Below are 15,433 nucleotides of genomic sequence, written 5' to 3'. Positions count from 1 at the left end.
AGGTTATGTCAGAATTCATGGCATCCATCCATTCATTTTCAGAACAACCAATATTATCTACAGCATCTAAAGAAGCAATTAAACAATCCTCTCTATCCTCATCCAAATCTGTACCTTCATTTTCTTGTAAAGGTAGTCTAGAGAGCATGTCAGCTGTACAAGTATCCTTTCCGGGTATATGTTTTGCAACAAACTGATATTGCAACAACTTGGTCGTAAGACGAGCTATGCGTGGTGTTGCATACTTAACACGATCACCAGACAAGATGTAAACCAACGGCTTATGGTCTGTCTGAATTACAAACTTCCTTCCCTAAATATAAGTCTGAAACTTTTCGCAGGCCCAATAACAAGCAAGCAGCTCTTTTTCGATCACTGAATAATTAATTTCAGGATCCCTTAAGACCCTTGAAGCATAACTAATTGTGACCTCTTTTCCGTCAATTACTTGAGTAAGCACTGCTCCCAGACCATAATTACTTGCGTCAACTGTAATGATACAACTGACACTGGGGTCATAAGCCTTCAAAATCTTAGCATTCACCAATTCAGATTTAACCAAGTCAAAAGTTGACTGACAAAACTCATCCCAAACAAAAGTAACACTGGATCTAAGCATATTAGACAGAGACTTCATTTTACTGGCATAATCCGGGATAAAACATGAATAAAATTCACATAAACCCAGAAATGAACGTAACTCATCTTTATTTTTGGGTACAGGACAATCAACAACAGCTTTAACCAGACCGGGTCTAGGAGAAACACCCAAACCTGAGACCAAATAGCCCAGAAATTCAACTTCTTTCTTCCAAAACTCATATTTGCTCTTTTTAACAACAATCCCTTTCTCATCAAATTTCCTGAGAACAGACCTGAGAGTAAAATCATGTTGATCTAAAAATGTGTCAAAAATCAAAACATTGTCTTGAAAAATTACTACTCCCTTAACATCTTTGAGAACACTCTGCATGATTCTTTGGAAAACTGAGGCCGCCGAAGCAAGCCCGAACGGCATTCTACAAAATTGAAATGTCCCAAAGGGAGAATTAAAGGCAGTGTAATGTCTGGATTCATCCTCCAACACAATTTGGTGGTACGCGGAGGCTAAATCAATTTTCGAAAACCACTGCACATCCCTCAGCTCTTCCAGCAAATCACCAATCTTTGGTAGTGGATGGGCATCCACCCAGATCTCCTTATTAAGACTCCTGAGATCACAACAAAGACGAATCTCTTCATTCCTTTTACGTGCGACCACCAAAGGACTAAGCCATAAACTAGACTCAATTGGCTCTATAATCCCATTTTTCTCCAGTCTCTCAAGTTCAGTTTTGAGATCATCTCTCAAACTAAAAGGTACAGACCTTACCGTATGTTTCACCGGCACAGCATCACTTTTAACCTTGATCCTATGTTTAAATCCTGCAATTTCACCAAGTGAATCAGAAAAAACTCTGGGAAACTCTTTCTCTAGACACAATGAATCAGGCATATCCAGCACAACAAGTACTTGTTCTTTAGCACCCGGTCTCAACAACATACCAAACAGACCCTGATGGTACCAACCCAAGATGTTCAATCCACGTACAGCCACATAAATCTTCCCCTGTATCCTCCTATCCTTGAACTGCAAAACGTCTTCAATGTAGCCCTCCAAAACTATTTTGCGACCCTCATAGGAAACAGGTGCCCTGTCTGGATGAAACAACTCCCTATCTGCCCAAGATTGCTTGAACAATTCCAAAGAGATCATGGTTATTCACGCTCCAGAATCTACAAGAAGCTTTAAACAAACATCACCTACCAGAATATCCACATAAGGATCAACACATTCAGAGGGATCCCTAGTCACGATACCATCATCAGTAACAGTGACAATCATGTCCTTAAATTCTTTCACCATTTCACATTCAGAGACCTGCTCATCCTCCTTCACACAACTTACTTTCTCAGATTTATTCAAACTGGCTTGGCAAACTTTAGCCAAATGACCAAATTTCCCACACTTATAACACTTCACATTTTTACCAGGACAAAAGCTATTTTCTCTGGAATGTGGTGGATAACCACATCTACAACACATATTTTTCTTAAAAGAAGCCTTTTCATTGAACTCTTTCCTAGGAAAACTGGACTTAGATGCTTGAGAAACAACTGCATTTACACTTTCCTTTTGGACATCAGTTCTGCTCAATTCGTTAATAGATGTTTGTGCTAGTTTAAGACTCTTTGCTACCTTTATAATTTCTTCTGAAGTTGGATTTCCCATGGTAAGTAGTTTCTGTTGAATATGTTTGTCAATACAGTGTGCAATGAACTGATCCCTCACCAATTGATCTCTACAGTCACCGAACTGACATTCAGCACAAAGTTTACGTAAGGCACTTAAATAGGAATCAACATCCTCACTGTTGAGTTGCGCTCTCTTAAAAAACTTGTGCCTTAATACAACTAAACTTGGTTGCACATCAAATTTGATAACAAGCTTCTTTATCGTTTCTTGGTATTCCTCAAGTATCTCACCTTCAGCAAGAACTAAATTAGGCAAATGCTTGTACACCTCCTTCCCCTCAAATCCTAAACAGTTCAGAAGTAAAAATTTCTTTCTTTCCGCTGTGTATCTTGAAGCACCAATGGCACCAATATAGGTCTTGAAGGCATCAAACCACTGCCTCCACTGAATTTGCGGCGTGCCAGGACTTTCTAAGAAAGGAGGAGGTTGATTGACAGATTGCATATTGAGCAAAATATGACAAAATACCAAATTAACCGGTTCCATGCTCATGACGGAGCCGCTCCGTCATGAGCCGCGGTTGCGCTGTGCTCATGACGGAGCAGTTCCGTCATGGCCCTGCCGCTGTGCCTGCGCGGCACGTTCTATTGAGCGGGCGGGGCCATGACGGAACCGCTCCGTCATGAGCACAGCGCAACCGCGGCTCGTGACGGAGCGGCTCCGTCACGAGCATGCGAGCGCGGCTCGCCCCCCCCCCTAGCGCTGCGGCGGAATTGCCGCCGCAGCGAAGGTGTTAAAAGAGAAATGCAGAACCTTTTTGTCAAAACACAATAGATCTAAACAGGTGACAAGTTAAAAATAAAATTAGAAGCTGTAAAAATTACCAAACAGAACAAAATGAGCAAGAATTGTCACTGAAATCGAGTTGTAGTACATAAGAAAATACTATCTTACTACAACTCAACGAACGCTTGATGTGAGTAAACACAGCTTTGCAGTCCTGAAAAACATTTCCAGTCGCGATGTCTGTCTTCCTTCAGGCAATGTGAGGCAGTCATTTACACACGCTGAAAAGAAACAAATAATGCATGACGGTCAAAGCAAGTACTCAAACACGCTGATGAATGACGAGTGACGCTCCCTGCATTTCCCGACTCCTCCTTATGACGCGCTGTGCTTTCCCTGATGAAGCACGAATGACGCTCTGTGCATTTCCTGACTCTCTTTTATGACGCGCTATGGTTTCGCCAACTCCTGCTGCACGTTCAAAAACGTCATCAGACGGGAAAAGCGCTGAAGCAGAGACGATCTCACTGCTCTCTACAACGGTCACTGCGCCTCAAGTCAAAATATGACGGGTGAATCGCAAGCCTCAACCAAACAGGTGAGAGCTACGATATTGAAAATTTTAACGATGAACTTAACGATGGTAAATGTTAAAAAAACAGCAACATCGCTTGTCCACAGTCCGTTATTTTTGAATGACCCACCCTCGAACCTCCTCACCTTTTAGGATTAAGCTGGAAATACTGCCGCTGGGGAAACTTAATTCCCATTAAGACTTACTGCCGCTGGAGAAGGGGGAGGGTCATAGGGTTAATCAGCAGTTCTGAAAATTCAACTTCTTCAGAAGAAAGTAGCGATCATGAAGTTCATACAAATCTCGCAGCAGTGGCTCGTTTTATATTGACCCCAAGTCCTCGTCGCCAAAATTATGTTGTGGGTGTCAAATAATTAACATGAAACTTCTGTAAAGTTGGTTGAAGTTTATTCGAAGAGCAACGAGCCACCGCACCATACATTGGCACAGGGAGACTCCAACTGGCAATTCACAGAACTTGGACAACATAAGCTCCATGACAACAAGAGAGTTCCAGATAAGGAACACAGTAAGCACAAGCAAATACAACACAAACATTCACCCCAGTCACACGGATCTGGGTTTAATCCATCATTCTTTTGCTCACCACACCACCCCAGTTTGGACACAGCCATATGCAAATCAGTCTTGACCCTGTTCCTTGAGGGAACAGTCCAGCCCGAACTGCCAAGCCAGGTTCTCCCTGGACCGGAAACAAGCATACTGGGACCGGTTACAGGGCATCACCCTTCATTAGCCAGGCTAGCTTGAATCCAGTGGTGTAGTGAGCACGGGACCCACGTCTAGGCATACCCTTCCCACTTAGGGTGACATATGCAAAAGAAACAATTGATGGACAGAATTGTGGACAATGCAAACATTCACCCCCAGTCACAAGGATCTGGGTTTAATACATCATTCATTTGCTCACCACACCACCCCAGTTTGGACACAGCCATATGCAAATCAGTCTTGACCCTGCTCCTTGTGGCAACAGTCCAGCCCGAACTGCCAAGCCAGGACCGGTAACAAGCATCCTGGGACCGGTTCCAGGGAATCATCCTTTATCAGCTAGGCTAGCTTGAATCCAATGGTGTAGTGCGCACAGGACCCACGTCTGGGCATACCCTTCCCACTTAGGGTGACATATGCAAAAGAAACAATAGATGGACGGAATGCTGGACAATGCAAACATTCAACCCCAATCATAAGGATCCGGCTTTAATCCATCATTATTTTGCTCACCACACCACCCCAGTTTGGACCCAGCCATATACAAATCAGTCTTGTCCTTGTTCCCTGTATTTATTTATTTTACCCAAACTGCCAAGCCAGGTCCTCCCTGGACAGGAAACCAGCATCCTGGGAACGATTTCAGGGCATCACCCTTCATCAGCCAGGCGAGCTTGAATCCAGTGGTGTAGTGAGCATGGGACCCACATATGGGCATCCCCTTCCCACTTAGGGCGACATAGGCAAAAAAAACAATTGATGGATGGAATGCTGGACAATGCAAACATTCACCCCCAGTCACAAGGTTCTGGGTTTAATCCATCATTCTTTTGCTCACAACACCCCCCCAGTTTGGACCCAGCCATGTGCAAGTCAGTCTTGACCCTGTTCCTTGTGGGAACAGTCCTGCCCGAACTACCAAGCCAGGTCCTCCCTGGACCGGAAACAAGCATCCTGGGACCAGTTTCAGGGCATCACCCTTTATCAGCCAAGCTAGCTTGAATCTAGTGGTGTAGTGAGCACGGGACCCATGTCTGGGCATACCGTTCTCACTTAGGGCGACGTATGCAAAAGAAACAATTTATGGACGGAATGCTGGACAATGCAAGCATTCACCCCAGTCACAAGGATCTGGGTTTAATCCATCATACTTTTGCTCCCCATGCCATTCCAGTTTGTACCCAGCCATATGCCAATCAATCTTGACCCTGCTCCCCATGGGAACAGTCCAGCCTGAACTGCCAGTCCAGGTCCTCCCTCTCAGACTACAAACAAGCATCCTGGGACCGGTTTCGGGGTAGCACCCCTCATCAGTCAAGCTAGGTTGACTCCAGTGGCATAGAGAGCACAGGACCCACGTAACATAGTCATGCAGAGAAAAATGATTTCCTTAATACAGTTTTCAGTAAATTCATGCTCTTGATATAAAAATAAAAAAGAACGCAAGAAAACTGGGTGCAGAATATTTTTTGCAATGGATAATCACTCAGGTTTATCAGCCCTCCACCATCAATACCTCCAAACAATCCAGGTTCCAATTGCACCAATTACAAATGGAAGCAAACATTCTCTTACAGAACCGGCCTTACAACTAGGTAGGGGTCTATACTCCAGATTCTTTCTTGGCAAAAAGAAAGACAAGAACAAGTTCAGACCCATTCTTTACCTAAAGACGGCCAACAAGTGGATTCAAAGAGAGGTTCAGAATGCTAGCATTAACTTAAATCTACCCTCAGTTACAATGAGGAGATTGGTTATGCGCAATCGACCTGCAAGACACATACTGCCATACTCCCATCTTAGAGAAGCATTGCAAGTTCTTGAGGTTCACAGTATGGAACAACCACTACCAATAATGTGTGCTCGCATTCGACCTGAAGTCAGCACCCAGGAGTTGCTCCAAATGCATGGCGGTGGTGACCACGCATCTGAGGAAGCACAAAGTGTTTATCTATGCCTATCTAGATGATTGGCTAATCAAGGAATCCACGGCTCTGGAAGCTCCGCTGTAATTCAGTTTGGCTTCCAATATTCTCCGGCTGAGTCTTCATATCAACCAGCTGAAATTAATTTTGTTTCCCATACAATGGCTGCCAAATCTGGGAGCTTCCATCGATACTCACATGGCAAACGTGCGTCCTTTGGAGAAGAGACACTTATCGATCCTTCGGAAGGCTCAAACTCTCATGACACTATCTCTCCTGACTGTGAGAAAGGTGTCCACTCTCCTGGGGTCGATGGCATCTGGTATATTCCTAACTCCGAATACACGCCTCAACATGAGTCCTCTGCAGAAATGCCTGGAGGATCAAGGGGGTCAACAAACCGGACACTAGGAAGACAGGATCCAACTGTCTCAACAAGCCCTCCAGTCCATCAAATGGTGGTGCTATCCCACCAATCTCCTACAAGGGATCCCATTTCACAAGCAGATGCCTCTTCAGACCATAGTCACGGATGCCTCTCTCCTGGGATGGGGAGCCCATACAGGGCAACTTCAAATCCAGGGCAAATGGTCTCACAAGGAATCTAATCCTCATGGGTACTGGAGTAGCGTGCTACTCTCGTGCTTCAACACCCCATTAGGGGTAACAAGTGCCATATAAATGTAAACCTTTTTTCCCTCTTCTATCCCTCCGCTATCCTTCTCAATCCAAATAACTGACCACTAAAATTGCATTCATATTTCACTATACTAATTCACCACTAATCCTTTATGACTTCCGGAGTAGCGTGCTACTCATTAAAAAAAAGTGCTTCAACACCCCATCATAAGTAATAAGCGTTATATAACTGCAAACCTTTTTTCCTCTTTTATCCCTCCGCTATTCTTCTGAATCCAAATAACTGGCTAACCTATCCACCACTCAAATTACTTTCACATTTTAATATACTAATCCAACACTAATCCTTCTTGGGTTCCGGAGTAGCGTGCTACTCACCGAAAAAGCACTTCGACACCTCAACAGGGGTAGGAGCGCTATATAAATGCAATTACAATACCATACAATATATAAATTAATTGATTTTGTTTATACCAACCACGGAGGTCCTCATTCTGGGCTCCTCACCCTCCGCCTGGGACGACTCCTGGTGGCCTCCCGCCCTGGGCACCGCACCCAAACCGACAGACCATGCACGCAACCTGGGTTTCATCCTGGACTCCTCCCTCTCCATGACCAGGCAAGTCAACAACGTCTCCTCGGCGTGCTTCAACATCCTACGCATGCTACGGAAGATCTTCTGGTGGATCCCCACCGAGACCAGGAAGACCGTCACCCAGGCCCTCGTCACCAGCCGACTGGACTACGGCAACGCCCTCTACGCCGGTACCACCGCCAAGCTCCAGAAGAGACTCCAGCGGATCCAGAACGCCTCAGCCAGACTCATCCTCGACATCCCACGAACCAGCCACATCTCCGGACATCTGAGGGACCTGCACTGGCTCCCCGTCAACAAAAGAATCACCTTCCGCCTCCTCACCCACGCACACAAAGCCCTACACGACCAAGGCCCGAGCTACCTCAACAGCCGAATCAACTTCTACGCTCCCAAACGCCACCTCCGATCAGCCAACCACGCCCTCGCCGCCGTCCCCCGCATCCGTAGAGCGACTACAGGAGGAAGGTCCTTCTCCTACCTGGCCGCCAAGACCTGGAACTCCCTCCCGACCGACCTGCGCCTGACCCAAGACCACCTCTCCTTCAGGAAGAAGCTGAAGACCTGGCTGTTCGAGCAGTAGCGGCACCCCCCCCACCCCCAGCGCCTTGAGACCCTACGGGTATGTAGTGCGCTCTATAAATGTCATTGATAAATGATAAATAAATGATACAATATTGTGATTGCGTAAAGGTTCTGACCGATAAACCTGAAATCTGACAGGTATTCAATATTACCATCAAATAGAAAGCTATATTTGTACAAATACTCTCTTTTACTGTTTCTCTCTGTTTAGTACACATACATTCATAGCACTTAATGTGTTTTTCGTAAGTGGCAAATGGGACCTAATGTTTTCTCGAATATATACAAAAAGAGCTTCCTCATCCATTGACCAGAAATATTATTTTATTGCCTCCTTGAGCAAAATTATCTTCAATATCTTGCTCAGCCTTTTGGTCCTCAACTGACCAAAGAGAACAAAATGCTTCTAAAAGCACAGTAAATCAAAATGTTGATGTCCCTTTTTTGGGCCTTGAGGCCCCCGTTATTATAGCCTGCTAAAATCCCTTCATTTTCTCACTCCTGGAATTATCTTTACCATGCATCACGGTAATTTCAGAGGGCAGTGAACTAACAGGGATTACATGTTTATGGGGAGTAACATGCAGGGAATGGTGTTTCCACACCGATTTCATCAGGGTTTTTCCACAGAGATTTCAAAATTTACATGTGAAATGCAAAAAATGTATACGGCTGATGGTATTATGATGGCATCAGAGGTATAAGAGAGCAGACAAACCAACAAACCTCTTTTCTTGTTGCAGTTCTTAACAACAGATAGGTACTCACTGAGTTCACTCTTTCTGCTATTTTATTCACTTCTTTATCTTTCTGCAAATCACCCTACTTACTACTTTTTGTTTTGCAAGTTCAACATCAGCTTATTTGTTATTTGTCATTATTTTGTGGATTGTTCTATGTACACGGCCTAGTACAGTGATAATTGTTTTGTCTCCTTTTTTTACTAAAGAGGTTCTTCAAACAGGCTCTGTTTGTCCTTTTTATTAAACTTCTTCGATATTCAGGAACTTCCTACTTGCTAAGAACACACTCAATAAATGTCCATTGAATGCCGAGTAAGTGCATCCTATAATTTTGCCAAGATTCCCCACTTAAGGTACTCATAATTCTTCTCACCACTAACGCCCGCTCTGTAGGCCAAGCCGCCTCACGAGCCTTTCCTTTCTTACCCTCTCTCCATACAGCCACTAGTCATCATACTTTTTATGCTGCACAGTGTAGCGACCATCTTGGCGCCCCATCTTCTTAGTAACTAGTCACAAGTAACTTACCTTGTAGCGGTTGCCGCATTGCTGACTTCTTCGGTCTGACAGGGACGACTTGTTTTTTGCCAGCATATTAACCATGGATTGGCAAATCTAATAGGTCTTGCCTATGCAAGACATATTGGTTTTGTCAATGTGTTTTAACCATGTTGTACATCAAGAGTGACTGCTAATCGACATAACTAAAAGTTAGTGGCATAGCGAAGAGTGGAGTGGTGTGTAGTGGAGTGGAGTAGAGTAGAGTGGAATAGAGTGTAGTGGCATAGAGTATTGTGAGTTGATTAGAGTGGAGAGGAGGGTGCCGTGGAGTAGAGTAGACTGTCATGGAGTAGAGTGGAGTAGAGTGGAATAGAGTGGAGTGGTGTAGAGTGGTGTAGAGAGGAGGGGCATAGAGTGGAGGGGCACAAGAGGAATAGAGTGCCATGGAGTGGAATGACGTAGAGTAGGGTGGCATAGAGTGGTGTGACAGGAGTGATGTTGAGTAGTGTGTTGTGGAGTGGCATAGAGGGAGTTGCGCAAAGCAGAATAGATTGTCCTAGAGTGGAGTAGAGTGGTGTGGAGTGTCGTAGAGAGGACAGTCATAGAGCGGAGGGTCACAGAGTGTCATGGAGTGGTGTAGAGTGAAGAAGAGTGGCATAGAGTGGAGTAGAGTGGCTTATGGTGGAGTAGAGGTGGAGTAGAGGTGGAGTAGGGTAGGGTGGCTTAGAGTGGAGTGGCATAGAGTAGAGTAGAGTAGAGTGGTGTAGAATGGAGTAGAGAGGCATTAAGTAGAGTAGAGTGGCATGGAGTGTCAGAGTGGAGGGTTGTAGAGGGCTGTAGAGTATTGTGGTACAGAGTAGGGGAGAGTGTTGCAGAGTCAAGAGGCATAGAGTGTCATGGAGTAGAGAGGCGTAGAATGGAGTATCGTAGAGTGGAGTGTCATGAGTGGAGTGTTGTAGAGTGGAGTGTCATGGAGTATCGCAGAGTGAGTGTTGTGGAGCAGGGAAGAGTGGAGTGTTGTAGAGTTGAGTGCCATGGAGTGCCGTAGAGCGGATTAGAGTAATGTGTCATAGAGTGGAGTTGTGTAGACTGGAGTGGAGTAGAGTGGATTGGTATAGAGTGGAGTGGAATAGAGTGGTGTAAAGTAAAGTAGCGTAGAATAGAGTGGCATAGAGCAGAGTGGCATAGAGTGGAGGGGCATAAAGTGTAGCACAGTGTTGTGAGTGGCGTAGAGTGGAATATGCATGATGTGGTAGAGCGCTGCCATTACAAACATCACATTTTCAATTGAAATACCCATTACATTTGCACAGACATACAGTTGTACTGCTAAAACTATTCAGCGCACAAATGACAATGTATAGAAATGGCATCAATTTGTGTATTGTTTTGGTTTGATCGTAATAGATTATTTGTTTCCAATACACTTCAGAATTATTAAAAAGTGCTTCATTTGTGCTTTCCTATTTCTGATATAATCTTAAATATCTGCATAGTTCATTCACAGATATTTATACTGTGTTGTCCGCAGGAAAAAACCTTTCCTTTCACAGCAAGATAATTCTATCTCTTTGAAGTCAGAGAAAGAAAAGTAAACACCAAGCTCCATCGGAATACAAAGCCTGACATTTGACCTCTGTCTTTGAATGCACATCAAATGTGACAAGAACAAGATATAAAGGCCTGTTTAGAGAAAGCAAGCACTGTGGAATAATACAGTAAATAGGCTAAGTTCCATGGGAGGGACGAACTCAAGCGGGACAAACTAAAACAAATAAAGGCAGTAAATAGATAGCAAGCAAGTGTGAGCTAGTGACCAAAAAGCCATGGTAAGCAATGGGCTGAGTGCATTTCCGAGGAAACTTTCAGAATGTCATCAAGATGTCTTTAGCTCTGCTGTCAGGTAGTTTTTGACTTCAAAATGGTAGAGAAGATCTACTCAAGCCTTCCTTTGCAGAGTCCCCGCACTGACTATTACTCCACTCCTGCATACTAATCCAGAAACATAACATCCATCTGCTGCACTTAATATTTAAAATGTTTATAGCAAAGAAGGATAGGAAACAGAATGGCAATCAATAATACAATCTTGTATTATTAGTCCTCCATTACCATCCAAGCTCTATAAACCAAAACAAAAAACATAAAAAAAAGGGGTAAGTATAAACAGGAAGGCAAACTTAACCCATTTCCATGCGCAGGACGCCCAGGAGCTGTCCTGTGCCATGGTGCTCGTGTGCGCAGGACGGCTCCCGACTGTCCTCGTGCATGCGTACTGAAATCCCTCTGGTGCAGGCACCAGAGGGATTTCCTTTACCTCCAAACAGCCTCGGGAGCTCGGGAACACCTTCCCCAGCTCCCGAGGCTCTATGTGTGGTTTCCCTGAAATGACGATCAGCGCGCACATCGTGCTGATGTGATTTCAGTGAAACCGAAACTGAAATGAACCAATAGGCACAATTCAGTTTCCCTTTCTATGTGCTCTTGGGGCTATCTCAGAAGGGATCCACCCACTAGCTACCAGGGAGAGGAGAGTGCCCCTTAAGCAAGGGCCTTTGGTCCCCCCAAAATTAATTCACTAAAATCAGTCTTTCTGCCCCCCAAGGGGGCAGAAAGCCCACTAGATCCAGGGATTTTTTGTCATAGAATTTCGGGTGGGGGCTGCCAAAGATGGGCATACTAATGCCCCCAACCCCTCCCCAACAAAATTACAGTCTTTCTGCCTCCCTGGGGGGCAGATGGGGGCAGTGTCCCCAATCTGCCCCCCAGGGTGCAGAAATCCCACTAGATCCCAGGGATTTTCTTTCATTTAATGGGGTGGGGGCTGCCTAAGATGGGCATTCTAATGCCCCCAGCCCTACTCCAACAAAGTTCCAGTCTTTCTGCCCCCCTGGGAGGCAGCAGTAGCCCCCAACCTGTCTCCCCCAGGGGGAAGAAAGCCCACTAGATGCTGGGGTTTCTTTTTTTATTAAAATGGGCATGCCAATGCGCCCATTCCCTCAATGAAGTCTTTCTGCCCTCCGACACGGGCAGAGGGGGGCAATAGCCCCTGGTCTGTGCCCTGGGGAGCAGGAAGCCCACAGGGCACCTGGGATTGTTTTTTTTATACGTAGGGGTGGGGCTGCACAAAATGGGCAAGCCAATGCCCCCACCCCCAAAAACAAAATCCACAGCCTTTCTGTCTACCTCTGGCAATAGTCCCCGGTCTGGTGAGGGGGGGGGGGGGGGGGGGGCACAAAGAGCACTAGGCATCACGGATTATTTTTTGTTTATACGTAGGGCATGGGCTGCCCTGAATGGGCATCCCAATGCATCCACCGCCCCCCAAAAAAATCCCACAGTCTTTCTGCCACCCCCAGGAGGTAGATGGGGAAATAGTCCCTAATCTGGCCCCGGGGGAGCAGAAAGCCCACTAGACACCAGGGATTTTGTTGTTTTTTTATGATTAGGGGTGGGGGCTGCAGAGCATGGGTATGCTAATGCCCCCACCACCAAGAAAGGCTTTCTGCCCCCCGGAAGGCAGACCGGAGCATAGCCACTTAACACCCCCCACAGGGGGAAGAAAGCCCACCAGGCACCTTTTGGCTGTTTCAGTGATATTTTTATTCTCATCAGCACCCAAGCAGGCCAGAAAAGCACTAGAAACCATGGAGAATTTATTTGTGTGTAAACTGGAGGTTGGGTTACAGTCTGTGTGTATTGACCTTTGGCTGGCATTTTGCTGGCAGTGTGTGTGGACCTGCACTTGGCTGATGGTGTTGGTGGACTTGCGCTTGATGACAGTCCGTGTAGATTGGTGCTTGCTTGGTGGTGTGCGTGGAGTGTCTCTTGGCTGGTGGTGTAGGTGGACAGGTGCTTGGCTGGCTGTGTGCATGAATGGTGCTTGGCTGCAGGGCTGGACTGGCTGTAGCGGGCACCGGGTGTTTTCCCGTTAGGGGTGCAATTTCATCACCGGGGGCCGGTTTTGCAGCAGTGCTGCGATATTGGACCCCAATAATAAAAGCGGGAGCGTTGCTTTTTAATAGCATTGTTCCCAGTCCGGCCCTGCTTGGCTGGCGGTGTGTGGGGATGTCGCTTGGATGGCAGAATGCGTGTGTGTTGCATGGCTGGCAGTGTGCGTGGATATTGCTAGACTGAGAGTGTGCATTGATAGCATTTGGCTGTCGGTGTACTTGGAAAGCATTGGCTGGTGGTATAGTTGGATGGAGCTTAGCTGGCGGTATGCATGGATGGCGCTTGGCTCGTGGTGCACATGGATGGCACTTGGCTGATGGTGTGCTTGGATGGGGCTGTGCGTGTACTGACTCTTGTCTGGCGGTGTGGCTTGCATGGATCCCCCAGTATTTTCTTACCCAGATTACAAAGTAACATTTTCCTCACATGTCTGTGTGAGTAAGTTGTAGGATCACCGCACAGGCACACATTTCCTACTACCCAGTATTCCCCTTGGTCTCCCGACAAAAATTATATCTCACTTGTGTGGGTGCCCAAAGTAGCGTCAGCCTAAAAAGTATAAACAAACTGCCCTTTTGAACGTGGTATGGGCCTCCCTCAATCTCTACACATTTTTGGCCCTTCCATATCATAGGCTCTGGGCCTATCCACACAAGTATGGTATCATTAGGTCGAGCTGGACTAGCATCCGTAGGATGCTGTCCAAGTTCGACAACTATAGTCATCGACTTCGGGGGGATTAGGACAAGAGGGTGCCACGCACTTCAAACTGTGGATTTGACCTCGTGCACGAGCACGTCGGCTCCGTCCACATTCGCAGCAATTCCCGCGCCGTGCACATCCCCACACATACACACATGCGTGCGCATACAGACAGACACTCGCTCGCTCACACACACACACACACACACACACACTCTCTCCCTCCCCACCCCCCCCGCCGCAGTCATCGGGCTCTTTTAAAGACACACACACGCATACACACACAGACTCCAAGACACATACACACATGCACGCTCACACACATACAGAGCGCCCCACGCACACACACATGCCCCCCGCCCTCGCAGCTCAGCAAAGGCCCCCACTCACCGGTACTCGTCTCCAGGCGAGGGCTCGTTGCAGGCGGCGGCGGTCTCATCCTTCTGTGCATGCGAGGCTCTCACCTCACGGAAGCCCGGCTTCCGGTGTGTCTTGACGTCCCGCCCCCGGCCTGCCTGACTTCCGCCCGGGATGTCTATGTCTACTATGAAAGAAGTACTAATATTCCAACACATTTCCATTTGTGGCGTGCCTTACTTGAGTATACAATGGTGATTATTTGTAATAATTGTGCTTCTAGTAACCCACTGCAGTAACTGCGTGATTACAATGCGTGCTACAGATCAGGATGTTGCTGCTTCTTTCCCTTTGATGGCGGGCTCATGCACCTGTTGTAACTATCGCTGTGCAACCAGCCTGACACATTTTAGGATCCCCGTTACTAAGCGTTTTTATGTTTCTGCTCCCTCTAGTGACAATTTAGTGCATAAAAGACATTCTGAAAATAAACGCTGTTACGGTAGAAAATAAATATTATTTCGGAACATTCCTAACGAAGAGAATGAACTTAGACTGAGGCAAACTCTGATATCCATTGAGGTACACCCCTCCTTTCTTGACCCATTACAAGGAAACGCAGACCAACAACAGATTCAGGAATATAAGGGAGACAGAGAACTTGAACGGCAAAGCTTCAGTGGTTCTTAAACTGGTGCGCATCTGTTCGCGGCGCCCCTGGCTTGTATTGACAGCACAACGGACTGCCCTGACGCACAGATTGGGAACCGCTGGATTTGCCCCAATATTAAATGAGGATTCCCCCTTCAAAAAATAAAGTGGAAGGGCAAAATATCACTAAGGGGCCCCACTGTGTTTCCGATTAAAATTCCTCCTGGAGAAAATCCATGGACTAAAAGCTGACTACGAGAGTTGAAGAGTGTGTTTTTTAGGTCGAGCTGGACTACACGGACATCACCACTGTCATGCACACACGGACACCACCACTGCCATACACACACGGACACCACCACTGCCATGCACACACAGACACCACCACTGCCATGCACACACAGACACCACCACAGCCATGCACACACAGACACCACCACAGCCATGCACACA

Source organism: Lissotriton vulgaris, chromosome 3_1, assembly GCF_964263255.1.
Source record: "Lissotriton vulgaris chromosome 3_1, aLisVul1.2, whole genome shotgun sequence".
Lineage (NCBI taxonomy): Eukaryota > Metazoa > Chordata > Amphibia > Caudata > Salamandridae > Lissotriton > Lissotriton vulgaris.
This window is presented reverse-complemented; position numbering follows the sequence as displayed.